This window comes from Caretta caretta, chromosome 10 (assembly GCF_965140235.1).
Source record: "Caretta caretta isolate rCarCar2 chromosome 10, rCarCar1.hap1, whole genome shotgun sequence".
Lineage (NCBI taxonomy): Eukaryota > Metazoa > Chordata > Testudines > Cheloniidae > Caretta > Caretta caretta.
Genome location: NC_134215.1, coordinates 29,024,458 through 29,043,533, shown reverse-complemented (window position 1 = coordinate 29,043,533; position 19,076 = coordinate 29,024,458). Strand labels below are relative to the sequence as shown.

The 19,076-nt window shown below is 38.3% G+C and overlaps 1 protein-coding gene across 19 annotated transcripts in view; it reads left to right on the top strand.

Moving 5' to 3' along the window:
• Positions 1-19,076, top strand: part of RBFOX1 (RNA binding fox-1 homolog 1) — a 2,443,894-nt gene that overhangs the window by 819,033 nt on the left and 1,605,785 nt on the right. The window lies entirely within an intron of this gene.

Here is a 19,076-nt window from a genome sequence, read left to right as displayed (position 1 = left end):
TAGAGAATATTTCTGTGGACTTTATATTCCAATCACTTCTATCAAATGATTCTCTTTATACAGTCTAAAGAGCTGGATAGAAATACAGTACTAACAGAATTCTGTGACGATTATCAGTTAGTACTGAAATGTAAGATTTCCTGTACATCATCTCCAGCTAATTAATATAAATTGAGTTTGTATCCTAGAAACGGTTTCAGAGTAACAGCCGTGTTAGTCTGTATTCGCAAAAAGAAAAGGAGTACTTGTGGCACCTTAGAGACTAACCAATTTATTTGAGCATAAGCTTTCATGAGCTACAGCTCACTTCATCGGATGCATACTGTGGAAAATACAGAAGATGTTTTTGTGTATAAAAACATCTTCTGTATTTTCCACAGTATGCATCTGATGAAGTGAGCTGTAGCTCACGAAAGCTTATGCTCAAATAAATTGGTTAGTCTCTAAGGTGCCACAATTACTCCTTTTCTTTTTATCCTAGAAACCTTTCCAAAGTTTGTCAAAGTTTTAGATGAAAAATTCTAAAGGCTTTTGTGAAATCAATTAAATTAAATGCAAAGTAGCAAACAGTGACATCCAATTGTATTTGCTTTAGAGTTAGGGTCACTACAATATGTATTGACTACAACATCCACATTGGACTAGTGAGATTTGTTTTATCTTTATAAACTGCTCAGTATAATGTTTCACTTGCCTGTGCTGGCATAACCTTTAGAAGCTAAACAAAATTTCTGAGATTATATACAATAGTACCATTTAGTGACTTCCCAGAATGTTGCATTTGGTTTATAGTATGGACTTGAATTTGATACCACACTTTTTACACTACTGAAGAAACATTATCAAAAGCTATTTTGTTGTAATTTTGGACTTGTTCTTATCTAACTTGCATAGGTGTAAATCTGGAGTATCTCAATCAAAATTAATTGCATTTTACCAGTGTAAAATTGGTGTATGTGAGAGTGGATTCAGGGGCCCTGAGTCTTCAGAGAGTGCCTTCACTCCTTCAGCCTCCTGCAGGCAACTCACAGTTTGTTGCTAAGTGAGTCTGAATCTTAGCACTATTTTGAATTCAGTCAGTACCATTCTAGGAACCTCAGAGTTTCTGAGAAACTACAGAGGTAGTTTTTTGCCAGTCTCATCACCGTGGGCTTGATCCTGGATGGTGCTGAAAATTCTAGCCCCAGTCAACAAAGTATTTAAGCATGTTTAACTTTTAATTATGTGCATAAATGCTTTGCTAGTTCTCAGGACCAAAGTGTTCAACCCTTTATAGGATTCACCATGGTAAAGGAAGAGTGCATGGAAAAATAACCCTTTGGCGGTATAGAACAATAGCTGCTACATGTGTTAGTTTAGATTTGCAGTGTTGTCGTAACTGTGTTGGTCTCAGGATATTAAAGACAAGGTGGTTGAGATAACTTCTTTTATTGGACCAACTTCTGCTGATGAAAGAGATAAGTTTTTAAGCTTACACAAAGCTCTTCTTTTGTGGAAGCATGAAAGCTTGTCTCTTTTCACTAACAGAAGTTTGTTGTGTAAAAGATATTACCTTACCCATCCTGTCTCTCTTACCTTAGATTTGACACACACAGCTCTATTATCCAGATATTTGACTTTTATTTTCCAAAGCTGGAGGCTGAGTCTGCAAGGACACAAGATTACAAGAATGCAACAATGGCTTGAAGCAAATATTAAAAATAAACAAACAAGAATCATAAACAAGAACTGCCAACAGCCAAGGGAATGAGTTGAACTAGCACATCCTCCAGCAGACATGGCCATATCCCATTCCTGATCAGCAATTGCCCACTTTTGGGGGGTTCTGCTCGCCCCAATTTATACCCTCCCCTCAGTTTGTGCCTGCTTTGCTTTGTAACTTTTTCCTTCTTTTATGCCAGCATAGACCTGCCAGTGGCTCTAGCAGTTTAATTACCTGAATTATTCACAGTGGGTAGGAAATTTAGGAGGCAAAACAGCCGGAGAATAATTGAAATGACAGTAGGAAAAAAAAGGAAGCACATCACTGAGGGGATCACGTCTCAATAAAAGGATACAGGGTCTTCTGAGGCACTGGGAGACTATGCTCCATAAGAAAACTTCTGAGAACTGTTCTGCAAGTTGAGCCTAATGGGCATCAACATTCAATGTCATATAACTAAAATGGTCTGAGTCATTGCTCCTAAGTACCTTTTTGTTTGCAGATGATGTAGTGAGTCAAGCTGTGTGAATAACTGACTTATTGATTTACTGAATTATTTACTGATTTTTGGTTTGCCGGCCAAAATGAAAAAAATTTTGAAAATGTTAATTTCAGCTCAACTTGAATTTTTTTTTCAGCAAAAAAATTTTGGAGAAAAAAAATTGTGAATCAAAGGGAATATTTTGTTTGCTCTCAAATGAAACATTTCATTTTGTTTTGATTTTTAACCTTTTTTAAAAAATAATATTGCAGTAAAATTCTAAACAAAACTAAATGTTTCATTTTGATAATATCTCAATAAAACACTTTTATTTTTAATGTTTTTGTTTTTGAACTGAAACAGTTAGATGAATTCAGCAGAAATTTGTGAAATGTTTTGGTTGACCCAAATCTGCATTTTTCTGGGGGGGAGGGGAAGGTTACTACTAAAATATTAAGGAGTTCTTGTGGCACCTTAGAGACTAACACATTTATTTGAGCATAAGGTTTCGTGAGCTACAGCTCAGTTCATCGGATGCATGCAATGGAAAATACAGGGGGGAGATTTTATATACGCAGAGAACATGAAACAATGGGTGTTACCATACACACTGTAAGGAGAGTGATCAGGTAAAGTGAGCTATTACCAGCAGGTTCTCTGTGTATATAAAATCTCCCCCCCTCCCATATTTTCCACTGCATGCATCCAATGAAGTGAGCTGTAGCTCACGAAAGCTTATGCTCAAATAAATGTGTTAGTCTCTAAGGTGCCATAAGTACTCCTTTTCTTTTTGAGGATACAGACTAACATGGCTGCTACTCTGAAACCTGACTAAAATGTTATTGCCTGGTCTGTTCATGTATACTATTTGGCATGTCTCTCTTTTTGAGTGACCTCTGTATAATATTCATGTGTGTTTCCCTCATATTATGAAGTCACTGGTCATGGCTCCATAGATAAGGTTGCGTTTTTCACTAAAAGCCAGGATTCAATTTCTTTGTTATGTATGAAAAATACAGCATAGCCTCCAAAACCTACAGCACTTATTCACTGAGAACAGAATCAGTAATGTATAAATTTAAAAGTGAATCTGTTAATTAGTTTAATTAATTAAAATGAAATTTAAAAGGATAATTTAAAAGTTTTAACATCTTTCAATCTCTTCTTTGTCCTGAATGATATTAATAACAGAATAACACGTTCTTAAATCTTTCCATATAATTTAATATGCATTGAAATCTCGTGCATAGGTTATAACTGAAGAAATTAGCTTGTGATGAAACTAAGTTATTTATGATTATTGTATCAAATTATTATGATTATGTAAAATATCTCGTTTAGTGTTCATGTAAAAAACTTTAAATAACTTTTGAAACCAAGGAAATTCCAAGACAAAAAGTCTACATCAAAATGGAGTTAAGATTAAAGATACATATCAGTAATTTAAGATTAAAAAACATTAGAGGGATGTTGTAATTATCTCAAAACCAAAACATCTAAACATGGTAATCTAATGGAAATGTACAGTTAATGCACCCAAACAACTTCTTATCTGCCCTGTAGAATAGCCATGAAATCACCATTCATTTATCATTAATGCATAATAGTATTTATGGTCCCAGATTACATGACACTGATATTGTTTCCTCATAACATCAATAGAAGTATTTCCCATTGAATTGAATGGACTTTGGTTTAAAAATATACACTTTCTTTTTTAAGCACTGGTGGTAAAAATCTATTGTTAAAAATATCCTGAGACATGCTATAAGAACTTTCTGTATTTTAAATAGAGTAAACCAGTAGGGACTATTTAGTCTTTCATGACACCATCCTCATCAGACTGAGATGAAATCAGGTTTTCTTGATAACCTGATTTGGTGAACTAAATAGGTTTGAGCATTGGATATTACCTTCCATAGAGTTTCCCTAGGATAAAAATAGTGAAATGGTAAAAAGAGTGTCCAAGAGGGACTTTTGTATCCCAATGGATGTTTTCACTTTGAACAAAATGTTTCATTTTATAATTGAAATACATTATGCCTTTGAACTTCCTATAGCTAGAACTATTAAGTAAGAATATTACATTTCATTTATTATATTACATTTTAAGTCCAGTTCATACATTTTTTAATTTCCTTCATGTTTTGACAGCTTGCCACCAGTGGAATAAAACCAATCAAGAATGTATAATAGGTATGAGGCACTTACTGATATCGTACCTTTCCTGTATAAGGTCTTTGCATAAGGACCTCAATCTCCTTTAACATCTATTTCAGTCCATCTCTCCCCACTTAAAAGGCAAAAAGGAGAAGACAAAAAAGCCAGATTAAATTTAAACCTCTCTCCTTGTCCTGTATCCCATGCATGAAGCAGGAGAAAGGAAAGTAATTACATGAAAATACGCAAGAGGGTGCAGTGAAGCATGTGAAATTCCACCAAATATATACCTCGTTGCTATGATAGAGCAAAGCTATAGTTTAAGCAAATTCTTTTTTGAAGAGCACCTAAATCATTGCACTATATACTTTGGGTACAGAGAGTATTTTTGTAACAAACATACATCTTGGAAATAATGAGTATACTTCCCATGTGTTATCTTCCCTTGAGTACTGTAGTGCATTGGGAGAAGATTTCTCCCATTTTCCTGTGACTTTGGATCATGGCAACAGATGGTGAAATGATTTCAAACATCCCACAAAATCCTTTATTTATATATAGTATTCCCTTAAACTTTTTGTTCTTTTCAAGGCAGTTTCTCTTTCTGGAGTCGTGAGTTTTTGTTTCTGACATTCTCTGATTGAAAAGACTAGCACCTTTCATTAGTGTTTTTTTGTTCGTGTGACATGCACTTAACAGGGCTTAGTTATTTCATTCTATGTCTCTGAGTTCTCTACATTCAGATGAGTCACTATTTGAATTTTATTATTTATTGGGTGTTTGGTAAGTAGGTTGGTTTTGTATGTAAAATTCATTTTAAATGCCTGCTCTGAATATACTTATCCACCTTTAATTTGCCTGGTATTTTGAACAGAATCAGACTAGCTGTGTTTACTAACTGTCATATCTTCTGGACCTGCAATTCAGCTAAAAGTGTGAGATGAGTGGGGAACTTTTACTTTGGAACAGACTGCGTCATCAAATGCATGCACCTTTGTAGATGGTAAGCAAGTTTTACCTAAGCTATTTAATTACAGCACACATTGTAGATGGCTAATATGTAGGTGTCAGCTGAATCTAAGCTGTAGCTGTGGAGGAATATTTAAAGAACCTCGTTTTATCTAATAGCATTGTTCTGGTTTCAGAACCTTAAGGAAAAGTATCGGTTTGAAACTCAGAAAGATAAAAGATTAAATTCCTTGTACAAAGCTCAGCCATAAAGTGCACAGTATTTGCCAAATTCAGTTCTGCTCCAACAGAACTCGGACCTAATTCTTGTATTTTCTGTTGTTGGCAAGTCTCTTTCAAATAGTTTGTAAAAGTTTTATATCTGTTTATATGATTATTTCACCATGTTATCTGTTTGTGTATAATTACAAGATTAGATTATTTTGACTGTCATATTAACATTTTTCAAATACTGCCTAGAAAACCAACAATGATTATATGTTAGGCACTAGTAGCTTCATCTTCTTCAAATTTATAGTAGAAAATTCAATATGCTGAAAACCACGTCCATCACTTCTTTTGGTACATGTTGATGATTATTTGAATGAGAAAGTAATTTCATTGATCTGTTTTTTCCCCTCTACCACTGCATTAATTAGATATAGCTAATGAGGGTCCGGAAATTATTTTTTCCCCCACAAAAAAATTAGATGAAAATGAAAAATCTTACTGAAGTTCTATCCAGTAAAGCCCGACATGTTGTTAAGAATTGAAATGCACAGAAATGTCCACTTGGTGGTAAAAATTATTTACATACATGAACTGAGTGATGTAGACTCATAGGAAAAAGCAAGTAAAAGAAATGAGTTTCAAAAGTTTTCTTTTCTCATTTAGGTAAGTTAAAGTTAGAGAAACATGAGTGCCTTTCTTTCTATTTATCTCTTAATAAATCGTGTAGCATAATTATGCAGATAAATTTTAACAGTACTACGAACTCTGCTTTGCTGGTGCCATCTAGTAATGTTGATGATAAATCAATCTATAGTATACTGTGTATTCTCACTATTAGCCTTTATGGAATCTCCTTTTGTTCTTATGCAATACCACATCTGAGTAATACATAATTAAATGCTTCATCCTTCTAACATATTGTTAGAGCACCAGCTGATTCTGATATTGTGTTAAAGTAATACACCTCAGTGCCAGGCATTTTGCTGCTACATTACTCAAAGCATAACATTTTATTTATTTTATTAATGTTTCCTGTCATTGCTGTAACAACTTCTTATGGGATGGCACTCTAAAATATTTTCTTAAATAGTAGAGATGGGACCAAACAAAAACCTTGTATCGAAGCACAATCAACATTTAGGAAAGTTTAGTTATCCACTGTTGCATTAATTTTGATGGAATAGAGAGGCCCAGAGAGTCAAAGGTGTTACCAGGACCCTCTCAGTCTCGAACACTAATAGTTTTAAACAAGATTCAGGCATCCAAGTAAGAGACCTCAGCATGCTTAGTACCATGGCAAACACACCATTAAAATCCTTTAATAAAAAGTTAAAAGATACAGAAAAATAAGGAAAAACAGTTACAACATTTTAATTGTGAAGTAGTAAGTTAGGCTCTCATTTTAACAGTATCCCTTGCTCATTTTCCCTTCAGCTCATGAGAGTTGTTAGAAGGAAGAAACCCTGTTTGACAAGCTTTAGGGTGGTATTAAAGATAGGAATAACTGTTCTTTTGGGGGGAAAGAGAAAAAGTTAGTTGAGATGGGCTGGGGTTGGCGCTGCAGCTGCTGTTTAAGTCCATTCTCATTTCCTGGTAGATCAAACAAGAAAAACATACACAAGAGGGAAGAGAAAAGGTAGAAAAAGCAGCTTCTCTCTCCAGTGTTCTCTCACTTGCAACCTCACTGCTGGAGAAACACAGCAGTAGCATGTGCTTATATCAGCCATGCCGAGACTTAGCACCCTGTACCAGCATCAGGCTTTTTAGGGAATTGCTTTTAACTGCCACTTTGGTCACAGGCTTACAGCAGTGTTGCAAATATATAGTCGTGGCCTGATAAGACAAAGTCCTATTACACAGAACAGAAAAGGCCCAGGGTTCCAGGAGACAGTAGGGGTGACAGCCATAATGGTGAGGCTTGTTTCTTCCTGTTCTCCCATCTTTTCGTCAGCTGGCCTTTGTTAATATTCCCCCAAAAGTCTCCTTTTTTTAAGGACTCCAGAAAGGGAGTGATCCCCTCCATTACTTTGTCCACCGAATTTGTCCATCTAAAGTCTAATTTCTGATGTGCCAATTCTGATCCACTGATTTTTGGTTCTACACTTAGCTTGTTTACATCTATGACCTTACCACAGTCCTTGAATTATATCAGTAGGCCTTGTTGTTTGGACTAATTCAGTCTTTTAGTCTCCCTTTTGCACCTTTTCTCATCAATACTTACTGTTATAGTTATTATTGAACCCTAGAAATGTCTGGCTAGAAGGGACCTCTAGAGGTCATCTAGTCCAGCCCTTGGTGCTGAGGCAGGACCAAGTAAACCTAGACTATGTCTGACAGATGTTTTTCTAACCTATTCTTAAAAAGCTCCAGTAACGGAGATTCCACAACCCCCCTTGGAAGCTGATTGTAAGGAGTGAGAGCCCACAGGAGTGAGGAGCCTGCTTAGCTGCTAGCTTAGTTCCCAGGCAGTCAAATAAGCCTAGCAGTGCCCCAGTTGAGCTGCCTGATTCACACAATCACCCCATTGGCTGAAGGGATCAGAAGACCTGCTCTTCGGATCAGCAGCAATACGGGGCTTACTGGTCAAAGCATTCGCCCTCAGCCGCAAGCTCCTGCTCTTGCCTTGTTCCCAGCACTGTTCCTGTCTTGTCACTGCCTTGCCTCATTCCAGGTAATCTGGCATCTGGCCTCTGACACCGGCTCTACCTCTAAGCAAGACCTCCCACATCCCAGTTTCTGATATCTATTCCAGTGCTTAATTAGAAAGCCTTTCATAATATTGAATCTAAATCTCCTTTGCTGCAGATAAAGTCCATTACTTCTTGTCCTACCTTCAGTGGACGTGGAGAACAATTGATGCCAGTCCTCTTTACACCAGCGTTTAACATATTTGAAGACTGTTACCAGGATCCCCTCAGGCTTCTTTTGTCAAGATTAAACATGCCCAATTTCTTTTAAACATTTTATCATTTTTGTTGCTCTTCTTGGTCTCTCCAATTTGTCCATGTTTCCTCATGTGTGGCACCCAGAAGTGGACACAGTACTCCATCTGAGTCCTCACCAGTGCCAAGTAGAGCAGGACAGTTACCTTCCTGGTCTTACATAAGACACTCCTGTTTGTACACCCCAGAATGATGTTAGCCTTTTACACAACTGCATCACATTGATTCATATTCAATTTGTAATCCACTATAAGGCCTAGATCCTTTTCTGTAGTACTACCACCTAGACAGTTCTTTCCCATTTTGTAGTTGTACATTTGGCTTCTTCTTCCTAAATGTAGTATTTTGCTCTTAAGAACATAGGAATGGCCAGACTGGGTCAGACCAATAGTCAATATAGCTCAGTATCCTGTCTTCCAACAGTGACTGTTGCCAGATGGTTTTCAGAGAAAATGAATAGAACAGGGCAATTATCAAATGATCCATCCCCTGTTGTCTAGTTTCAGCATCTGGTAGTTAGAGGTTTAGGAACATGCAGAACATGAGGTTGCCTCCCTGACCATCTTGGCTCATAGCCATTGATGGACCTATCCTCCATGAACTTATCTAATTCTTTTTTTAAACCAATTATAATTTTGGCCTTCACAACATCCCCTGGCAACGAGTTCCACAAGTTGACTGTGCACTGTATGAAGAAGTACTTCCTTTTATTTGTTTTAAACCTTCTGCCTATTAATTTAATTGGATGACTCCTGGTTCTTGTGTTATGTGAAAGGTAAACAACACTTCCTTATTCACTTTCTCCACACCATTTATGATTTTATACACCTCAGTCATATCCCCCCTTAGTCATCTCTTTTTTTCTAAGATGAACAGGCCCAGTCTTTTTAATCTCTCCTTATATGGAAGCTGTTCCATACCTATAATTGTTCTTGTTGCCTTTCTCTGTACTTTTTCTAATTCTAAATATCTTTTTTGAGATGGGGCAATCAGAACTGCATGCAGTATTCAAGGTGCGAGTGTACCACTGATTTAGTTGTCATTACTGACTTTATCTGCTTGATTTCAGACCAGTTCTCCAATTTGTCAAGGTCCCTCTGAATTCTAATCCTGTCCTCCAATGTGCTAGCTGTCATCTCAAAATTAATTCCATTAACCAAATCATTAATGAAATTATTAAATAGGACCAGACCCAGGACAGACCCCCACTAGTATGTTCCTGTCGCCCAATCTGATAGTGAACCATTGATAATTACTCTGAGATTCAATCTTTCAACCAGTTGTGCGTACACCTTTTAATAATTTCATCTTGACCACAATTCCATAGTTTGCTTATGAGACTATTATGTGGAACTGCATCAAAAGTCTGACTAAAATCAAGATATATCACATCTATAGCTTCCCCCTGTCCACTAGGCCAATAACCCTGTCAAAGAAGGAAATTAGTTAGATTTGGCATGATTTGTTCTTGATAAATTGATGCTGGTTATTCCTTACCACACTATTATCCTCTAGGTGGTTACAAATTGGTTGTTTAATGATTTACCCCCGTATCTTTCTAGGTACCGAAGTTAGGCTATCTGGTCTATAATTTCCCAGATCCTTTGTTCCCCTTTTTAAACATAGGTACTTTGTTTGCCTTTCTCCAATCCTCTGGGACTCCACCCATCCTCTGTGAGTTCTCAAAGATAATCGCTCACAGAGTTGTGACATTTTATGAACTTTTACTCACTTCTCCCAATTGAGCTTTCAATTAGGGTATTTTGTAGGCCTAATTATTACAACAAGACTTCCCAGTTTAGGTCCCTTTCTACTGAAAAAATGGAACCTTTCAAAATGGATCAAGTCCACAGAGTCCAGGTAATTAAGGCCACCCACATTATATCCTCACTATTGTGCGTGTGCGCGCGCGCGTGTGTGTATATATATCTATAGATGTAGATAGATATAGATATGACATTTTGTTTTTTGGGTACTGTACTGTTGACTTTTCTAAGAATTCTGCATGTGGTCAAGAGACAATCACCATTTTGTTCTCAGAAATGCTGTAGAAGAGATACACAAAATATACCCTCTCTTCCAAACTGTATGCCCCCTTATAGATTTTGGTTTTGTTATTTTCTTTATTATTTTCATTAAGCTAAATTAATTAAGTTGGACCAAAATATATTATTATTTCTCCATGGCAAGATATAAGTCAAAACTTATTACTGGCTCAAAATTCAGAAGTAGTGGCAGGTTTATAACAATGTATGAATCATGTAAGAAAACAATGGAGAACAATTAAATGTCAAATATGAAAGAAAACAATACAATGATCCATGTGTTATATTAAAATAATGCAATCTAGTAATGACTCACCTACTGACAAACTGAAGTTATCTATGTTGTTATCTTGGTGTGAATGGGTCCTAATTTCAGCCTCCTCCTCCCTTGACCTGTATACATAGAAATCACTAGACAATCTTCAGAAACAAAATTTAAAAACAAATAAACAAAAACTCCTCTTCCTTAGAAAACTTTCATTTAGAATGTCTAAACTTTAGTTTAGAGATCAATGAAACAAAAGTGAACCCACCCAGAGGCTACCGAGTGTGTCTGGGCTGACTACTCACATAAACCAAAAAGCAAACAAAATAACATGCATCATATGGAATTTGGTATCCAGGAAATGTCATAATAGATACTCCAAACTCCTGAAGAAAAGAAAATTGATTCCCATGGCAGCCCTCCTTCCCCTAGAGACTAGCTTCTCTTTAGAGGTCTCTGTTAGCAGAAAAGTGTAGCTGCCTTTAACGAATCCAAGTCCAGGTGTCCCTCTCTCCTAGATGAGGGAGGAAGTCTCCTGGACCCTAATTTCCACTGGAGTAATCCTAGTCCACTGTCTAATTCAGTGACACTCTCCTTGACCAGAAAACCAGTCATAGGAGTGTACCATGATGGTGGGGGCCCTGAAGAGCCACTACTACCTATCATAGTTCTTCATTGTGATGCAACCCTAACGTACAACATGCTGGGTTCAATCTTGGTTCCATTGAAATTAATGGAAACATTCCCACTTGATTCAAAGGAAACAGGAATAGGCCTGCTATATGTAAAAACTGCACTACTGTTCTAAGTAGAAAGAGCAAATAATTAGTATTGAGTAACTGATTAATTTTGCCTGTGTTGCTGTCAAGATTCCTTCCCCACTCTGAACTCTAGGGTAGAGATGTGGGGACGTGCATGAAAGACCCCCTAAGCTTATTCTTACCAGCTTAGGTTAAAAACTTCCCCAAGGTACAAACTTTGCCTTGTCCTTGAACAGTATGCTGCCACCACCAAGCGATTTAAACAAAGAACAGGGAAAGAGACCACTTAGAGACGTCTTCCCCCAAGTCTTATACCCCCTTTCCTGGGGAAGGCGTTATAATAATATCCTCACCAATTGGTACAGGTGAACACAGACCCAACCCCTTGGATCTTAAGAACAATGAAAAATCAATCAGGTTCTTAAAAGAAGAATTTTATTTAAAGAAAAGGTAGAAGAATCACCTCTGTAAAATCAGGATGGTAAATACTTTACAGGGTAATCAGATTCAAAACATAGAGAATCCCTCTAGGCAAAACCCTAAGTTACAAAAAAGACACAAAAACAGGAATACACATTCCCTCCAGCACAGTGAATTTTACAGCCAAAACACAAAGAAAACCTAACACATTTTCTAGATAGATTACTTACTAACTCCTCAGGAGCTGGAGAGCTTGCATCCTTGATCTGTTCCTGGCAAAGGTATCACACAGACAGACAAAACCCTTTGTCCCCCGCTCCAGATTTGAAAGTATCTTGTCCCCTCATTGGTCATTTTGGGTCAGGTGCCAGCGAGGTTACCTTAGCTTCTTAACCCTTTACAGGTGAAAGGATTTTGCCTCTGGCCAGGAGGGATTTTATAGGTGGTTACCTTTCCCTTTATGTTTATGACAGTTGCTGTTCTTGAATTGTCTATGAGCAACTTATATTTTCCTCAAACTTATTCATTATTCAAAAATACACTCTGAATAATCTCCTTTTATCATACTTGATGAAGTGGGAATATTTTGTAATATTCTTATGAACCCTGTGTACTTTGCATTGCTGCCCAGTGGGAGCAAAAGGGTTAAGGCTGCTCTGGGGGCAGAACAGAAGAAATAAGGCATGTGTCACTTGCTGCCTCAGGTGGAATGAATGGGTCATTAAGGAACCTGCTAAAACCTATCCATACTAATGGAGAATCTGAAAAAGATACCCAGAAACTCCCAATGGCCAGGACATTGACACCTAACAAACAATAACTAAGAGGAAGGAGGTTTTCCCTACCTCTCAGCAGGGAAGCACAGCCAAGGCCCCAGCTTCAGAACAAAGAGAAAGGTGGCAGGCTTAACTGATGCCCTCAGAAGGGAGACAATGCTTACTTTGGACTGAAAAAGGGGAAGAGAGACAGAACCTGAAATGGATTCCATAGCATCTTGGCTGGTGTATTGCTCTGACTTGGACAGATGGACTATGTCTTATCCTTTATTTCTTGCCTGAGTCTCTGAAGTGCATGCAAGTCTCTGAACAGGAGTTTGTCAATAGGCAGAACAAACAGTGTGAGGCAGGAATGTGGAAGCCACAGACTCAGTCTTGGAGGCTCTGAGGCTGCATGGTCTACCTTGGAGGAAGAGTGGGACCCTTTAGGATGTCTGCCACACGCCAAAGCATTGGGGCATGGCACAGATTCTGTGGATTCGTGAACAATTGTTCAGTAGCAATTCATTGTATTTGACATTCAAAAATCTGAGCTTTGATGGCTAGTTTTGTTTGGACACAAATCACATGATATTGTTTCTTACTCTGTTTAAGAATAACTCTTAAAATCAGTTATTTAATCTGAATACAAACATGAACTAGTTGAATTTTGAGGGTTGAACTCGAAATTCTGAATAACCTACTTTGGAGACAGTTAAACAGATTCTGCACTGTGTTCATGCACAGAAGCACTGCAAGTTAGACATTAGGGAATTCTGCATAGCTCCTAGCAGTAAGTTCTTGTTCTTTGGTACAGCTTAATTTTTATACAGTAAAATTAAAGACACACTATATTAGAGTACAAGGACCAAGCCAAGATACTACAGTGACTGGTGATTTTATAAATATCTAACACAGAGTTACAAACAATGCTTCAAATCTTTTCATTGGATTCCACAGGGCTACTTTGTGGATTTTCACATTCTGGACTAAAGCCTTTAACTCCCAGTACTTATTATAAAATATATTTATTACATGAACTTTTTATTTCTATTACAACTGTGTGATATGAGATCAGAATCAGACCCACAGACTCTGTAAAAGTTTTAGGAAAGGATAGATACTACTCTTTATCCTGCCTATGATGAATAGGCATAGGATACAGTTTCCAAATTATTCCTTTATTTCTTGACCTCTCAAGAAAATTATAAATTAATATATTTCTGTGTTTGAGTATGGCTGAATCAAATGTACATGTAGATAAAATTGGATTTGTTTCTGTTAATCTTTTTATTTTTGCAGATCAGATATTACAAACAACAAAATCCCATCTCTTTTTCTCTTGTATATAATACATATGTAAAGGCATAAGTAATGTTATGAACCAAATCCATGAAATATGTTATAGTCCTTAAACATATAGCATATCTTTACCCTTGAATGTTCATGAATAATTTCCTTATCCATGGTAGAGCAGAATAGGAAGAGTGTCCCATCGTCTTAATAGTGTGCTGTTGTGTGAAGTTACAATTGTCTTCTCCTGCATCTGTGTTCAACAATTATTTAGACAATTTAATATTAGAAAATATACAAGTGCTTTGGTTTCACTGCCAGCAAACATTCCCTGCCTGAGCAGGTAATATATGATATTCATAATCCTAAGTATCCATTTGTTGTTTTGTCTTTTTAAAGAAGATAGATGTGCAGTTTGAACTGCAATATGTGTTCCTAAGTTGTGCATTCAGTGATTGTGATACCAAAGGTGCTGGAACTAGGGGTGCTGCCGCACCCTTTGGTTTGAAGTGGATTCCATTATATATCGGGTCTACAGTTTGGTTCAATGACTCTCAGCACCTCCACTATAAAAATTGTTCCAGCACCCCTGTGTGATTCATGTCTATATGCACAAATTTGGTAGTTCCCTGTGCAAGTACATAGTTTGTAGACAAAAACTCAGTAATTATGTGGCTAACCTCTTCAAAGTAAGACTTTTTTTCATGCACCCACTTTGAGCTGGATGTGGATGTGAAACTCCTATGCCTCCTTATCATAAGCAGGATAAAGAGTAGTATCTATCCTTTCCTAAAACTTTTACAGAGTCTGTGGGTCTCATATCACACCATTGTAAACCAAGATTAACTACAGTGGAAGCAATAGAATTACACCAGTATTACAAAAAGAAAAGGAGGACTTGTGGCACCTTAGAGACTAACCAATTTATTTGAGCATAAGCTTTCGTGAGCTACAGCTCACTTCATCGAATGCATATTACACTGATGTATCAGAAGTTTGTCTCTTCTCTTGTAAAACACTGCACCCCTTCATGGTTAATCTTCTACTCAATAGTTATTTTGCTGCAATTTCACAATTCTCCATTAAATAAAACTCCAGCAGTTTTATTTAATGCTAAATGGAGATTAAATTAGTGTTAAATAATGATATATGTGACACTCTCACTAGAGAACACTCATGTTTCTATGGTGACCAGGTAAACAGTGAACTCACCTTTGGCATCAAAAGCTGCTTAAAACCTCTGGAAGCACTCATATCCTTGCTTGCTACAACAATTCATGATCTTCAGGGAAGGAATGAAAACAGTCTGTTTGTATAAAATAAATTCACTAGGTAACATGACTTTCTTGCTTGAACAACAGAATAGCTTGGGGGGGGTTTAAACTAAAATTGAATTCTGTTGGAACTCAAATATGAAATTTCAGAAATAACTTTGATGTATAAGTTATCACTTAAGTTAACCTCTGTACTAGAAGGCTGTAGGATAGCCAATGGAATGGTGATTTAAAAAAAAAAAAAGCCTCCAGAGGCAATTTTGGCAATTATAGGCTGCTAAGACCAATTTCAGTACCAGGCAAATTGGTTGAAACTATAGTAAAGAACAGAATTATCTGACACATATATAAATATGATATGTGGGGAAAGAGTGAATATGGCTTGTATAAAGGGAAATCATTCCTCATCACTCTATTAGAATTACTTGAGGTAGTCAAGCAACATGTGGACAAGGGAGAGCCAGTGGATATTGTGGACTTGGACTTTCAGAAAGCCTTTGACAAATGCTCTTAAGCAAAGTAAGCAGTCCCAGGATAAAGAGGAAGTTTCTTTCATGGATCAGTAGCTGGTTGACAGGCAACAAACGGTAGGAATAAATAGTCAGTTTTCAGAGTAGAGAGAGGTAAATAGTGGGGTCCTCCAAGGATCTTGACTAGGACCAGTGCTGCTCAACATATTCATAAATGATGTGGAAAAGGAGGTGAACAATGAGGTGGCAAAGTTTGCAGATAATACAAAATTACGCAAAAGAGTTCAGTCCAAAGCCAACTGTGATGAGTCACTAAGGGATCTCATGAAACTGATCTCATGGACAACAAATAGCAGCTGAAATTCAGTGTTGATAAATACAAGTAATGCATATTGGAAAACATAATCCCAACTATACATACAAAATGATGGTCTCTAAATTAGCTGTTACCACTCAAGAAAGAGAGCTTGGAGTCACTGTGGGTAGTTCTCTGAAAACATCTGTTCAATGTGCAGCTTTCATGGGTTTATGCCCAAATACATTTGTTAGTCTCTAAGGTGCCACAAGTACTCCTCGTTTTTTTTTGCTGATCCAGACTACCATGGCTACCACTCTGAAACCTCTTGAAATGTGTTAACTACTTATGCTAAATGATCTGTTCCATCTTGTATTTACTTGTGGCACTCTGAGTAAGTCTCCCAGAGCCAAAGAAGAGCTCTAAAATTGTAAGCTCTAAAATTGTCTCTCTCACTAACTTAAGTTGGTCCAATAAAAGATATTACCTCAGCCACCTTGTGTCTCTAATGTCCTGAGCTATGTCTTTTGCAAAATGTTTATGCCATAGCTGGACATCAGTATACCTCGTGCAAGTATAGCCCACTGGTCAGTGTGTATTGTGACCACCTCTTTGTCTGATCCACAGAAGATGTGATCTGTTAGCCCCCAAGTTCAGTCATCTGCTTTTTAGCTCAAGCTGTTGAGATTCATGATCTCAATTAGAGAGGTCTCTGGTTTAGTCTCCAGTCTGGCAGCCATTATATGAATATTTGTTTTCAATATTTGGCATCACATATAACCTGACCATTAAAGCTGTGAAATTGCCTCCTAACTCTTTAGCCCTTTTCAGAGAACTGACCCTAACCACTGAAGTCGACATGAGTCTTGCTATTGATGCCAATGGTGTTTGGATTGTGACCAGGGTGAAAAGACTACATAGAGTATATACCAGGGATGGGCAAACTTTTTGGCCTGAGGGCCACAACTGGGAATAGAAATTGTATGGCAGACCATGAATGCTCAGAAAATTGGGGTTGGGGTGTGGGAGTGGGTGAGGGCTCTGCTTGGGGGTGCGTGCTCTGGGGTGGGGCCAGAAATTAGGAGTTCAGGGTGTGGGAGGAGTCTCCAGGTTAGGGCAGGGGAGTGGGGTGTGGGAAGGGGTGCAGGCACCAGCTGGGGGTGCAGGCTGTCGGTTGGGGCTGGGGATCAGGGGTTTGGGGTGCAGGAGGGTGCTCCAGGCTGGGGTCAAGGGGTTCAGAGGGCAGGAGGGGATCAGGACTGGGGCAGGGGGTTGGGGCATGGGGAGAGGCTCCAGGCGGTGCTTACCTCAAGAGGCTCCCGGAAACAGCGGCATGTCCCTTCTCCAGCTCCTACATGGAGGTGTGGCCAGGCGGCTCTGCACACTGCCCCCTCCACAGGCACCGCCCCTGCAGCTCCCATTGGAGCGCCGGAGGGGGGCCATGCTGCTGCTTCCAGGGGCTGCGTGGAGCAGTCCATGACTCTGCTCCTTGTCTGGAGCATCGGAGGGGGGCCATGCCATGGCTTCCAGGAGTCACATGGAGCAGCCCCCAACTCTGTGCCCCTGTTGGAGTGCCGGAGCAGGGCCATGCAGTTGTTTCCAGGAGCCATGTGGAGCAGCTGCCAACCCTGCTCACCGGCTGGAGCACCCGAGCACCAGAGCAAGGCAAGCCCCAGACCCCACTCCCCAGCAGGAGGTCAAGAGCTGGTTTAGATCCAGCCCATGGGCTGTAGTTTGCCCACCCGTGGTGTATACTGAAGTGCCCCAAATGGTTCTAAGTTGAGGGGTAATCAATAAGTAATTTCTGTTCACAGCCACATGCTCAAGTAAAAGAACTGCAATTAAATAATCTTTTGTAGAGCTGAATGTCTTAATTTGCTGCCAGCTACAGATAAACATTCTGTGACTGCCACAGATCCTGGCTAAACAATATTTTTGCTGTACCTGGTTGCTATTCTTCTACCTTGCTAGGTGCACTCATAAGTCTAAGAGGGCAGTCCTTTCTAAATTGAAATGAATGCACTACACTTCATTCCCAAGATGTTGAACGAGTGTCTCTGTTGCCAGTCTGCTTCTCTTCCTTCTTGTACACAAGATAACTAACCATAGGGTTGCACTGATAGATAGCTAGAAGGGCATCTTGTTGTACTCTCCTTGTATTTGTATAAATTCATCAGGTTTTCCTTCCTTGCATAGTTACAGTATGTAACTATAAACACAAGAAAGCGTTGCATGCCTTTCTGCACAATATACATGAAGTATGTATGTGTCAGTGTAGCATACATGCAGCTTTCTCCCCCTATTCCATTTTGTTATAGTCAGGTCACAGGGCATTTCTGAAGAGTTTCTAACATACAAATGTATTGCTGCAAGTGGTAAGTTGTGTTCGATGTAATGCCAGTCATTATTCTGTTTGACTTTACTGATGTTCTCAGGTTGATATGTTTAAGATTAATGAGGCATTAGTTCTCAATCATGGAGCTATTTCAGAATACCCATTTAGCTCCAGTGGATTATGTAGCTGCATTAATTAATATCATTTGACCTTTGTATTTTGGGTGGAATGATATATGGCAACTTTTTTTCCCTTAAGCTATGTCATAAAATCGATAGCTTGAATATTACTGTTTCTATGGACTGGCAATTAATATAAGTTAAATGTTGTGCTTGTATTAGGCATTGTGCAAGTCTGAGAAGATGTGTATTTCTATCTAGTGATGCAGGCATTGCCACAGTAAATACTTGTGTTTACTCCAGTCTTTCCATAATCATATACATGTTGGCTAAAGAAGCAGGGCATAAGTTAGAAACTGCTCTGCCGCAGAAGGTCTGCTGTAAGCTAGGTGTATCTGTTTAGTCAACTTGTGTACAATTAATTGAGATGGCAAAGTATTCCATAAAGCACTGTGATCTAAAAGATGGCCACAACAAGATAAATGGGTTACGAAGGGACAGTGGAGACAATCAGTTGGGAAAAACATACAATGGGAGGCCAAATGACTATTTTCAGTGATGTACCTGCCCATTTTCTTTT